The following is a 2,110-nucleotide window of genomic DNA, read 5'->3' as shown; positions in this document are numbered from 1 at the left end:
GTCTTTTAGATAAACTTATTATTTAAGTATTTATTAACTATAATCTACTTAATTAATTAATTAGTTATTTTAAGGACGAGTACTATAAGATCTTTAGTAGGAGGGTTAAATAGTTTAGGGCGAAGTAGGGTCTAATTTCGGTAAGAGCGCGCTTCTTCTAGGGCTAGCGCGTCTTGCGAGCGTTAGGTTAGAATATTAGGCTTCTAACCTTAGACGCTTAGGCGGTATATAATTAAGAATTAGAAATAAAATAGATATTCTAACTAGCGGGCCTAATAATAACTTAGCTATTTTATAGTTGTAAAGTACTATAGGTTCTTATAATCACTAAGGACCTTAATTAAAAATCCGGCGCCTTCTAGTTTGGGTTACTATTATTTAAAGCATCTAATAATAGCTAATAATTCCTTATTATAGATCTCATAGTTATATTTAGCTAGGCTTAGTTATTTTAAAAAGTATACTATAGGGTATAATACTCTATCCTCGTTATATTAAAACAGGATGCCTTTAGTAATATAATTAGATAAGTCGGCTTCTATAACACTTATTTAGTTTAAGTTAAAGTATTAAAGCACGGGCGTAGTAGTAAATATAACCTTTAGATAGGCAAAGGCCTTCTTATATTCCTTATTAAAGATAAAAACTTTATCCTTTTAGGTTAGAGCTATAAGGGGTAAAACTAGGGCAGAGAAGTTATTAATAAACTATTAATAGAAATTAGCAAATCCTATAAAGGCTCTTACATCCTTAACGTTTTTAGGTTCTTACCAGTTTATAATTACTTTAACTTTCTTTAGGTCTATTTATATACCGTTTATAGAAATAAAAAGTCTAAGGTATAAAACTTCTATTTTATAAAACTTATATTTATCTATATCTAATTATAGACTAGCTCCGTGCAGGGCTTATAGGATAAAATTAACGTATTTCCAATATTTAGTTAGGTTATTACTATATATTAGGATATTATTAATATAAGCAGTATAGAAGATATCCAGGTAGGGGCGTAGGGTATTATTTATATAATGTTAAAACGAGCTTAGAGCGTTTATAAGGCCAAAGGGTATTACTAAGTATTTAAATAGTCTATATTAGGTACGAAATGCAGTAAGCTATTTATCCCCTTTTATAATACGGAGACGGTTAAATGCAGAGATAATATTAAGCTTTATGTAGTAACAAGCCTTACTTAGTTAGTTTAGCGTCTTTTATATTAATAGGATTAGGTATTAGTTCTTAACGGTAACAGTATTAAGAGCTTAATAGTCTATATAGAAGTACAGACTGCCGCTAGGTTTCTTAATAAAGATTACTAGTATAGCTATAGGCGACAAGCTTACTCTAATAAATCCTTTACTTAGGTTCTCGTCTAAATACTTTTATAGTACTTAGAGTTTATTTTAGGATATTCCGTATAAGGGTCCAAATCTAGGCTGCTTTCCGTCTTTAAGTATAATCTTATAGTTATATAGTCGGTATTCTGGTAGCTTATTAGCTTCCTTTTATAAGAACGCATCTAGGCGATAATAATACTCTATTAATACCTTTATAGTAGGGTTAGTATACTTCCTTAGTACTAAGGCCTTCTTAATATCGGCCATTATAATAGTAGTTCGTATACTCAGATTTTTTAGCAAGTTACGCTAATAGGGTTAGCTTTAATTATGCAGATATTAGGGTGCTAAGCTCGCTTAGATTACTTATAGTTTCTTACTTAAGTTTAGGTTCAGTTTAGGGTTAGAGTTAGTATTAATTTAGTTCAGTTTTTTAAGAATCTTTTTCATAGTAGAATAGTCTTTTGATTTTTATATTTAAGCTTAGCCTTACTTGTTAAGGTGTATTGTTATTAGCTGTTATTTATAGGGTTTGTGGAATTTTATTCCTTAATAGTTTGGTGGGAATCTTATATTATTAAATTCGGTGAATCCTAGGTTGTAGAATCCTATTAATTTTTAGGGGGGTAGATAGTTATAGAAATTGTAGACTGGTAGGATCCTAGTGATTTTTTCGATTTAGTTCTAGGTCTAACAGCTAAATTATAAGGCAGCTTCTATTACCCATAAAGGCAGTAATATAGAAATTAAGAGTTGTTTAATAATAGTTTGTT

The sequence above is a fragment of the Cenococcum geophilum genome (assembly GCF_001692895.1).
Source record: "Cenococcum geophilum 1.58 unplaced genomic scaffold K441scaffold_28, whole genome shotgun sequence".
NCBI lineage: Eukaryota > Fungi > Ascomycota > Dothideomycetes > Gloniales > Gloniaceae > Cenococcum > Cenococcum geophilum.
Note: the sequence above shows the minus strand (reverse complement) of the source record.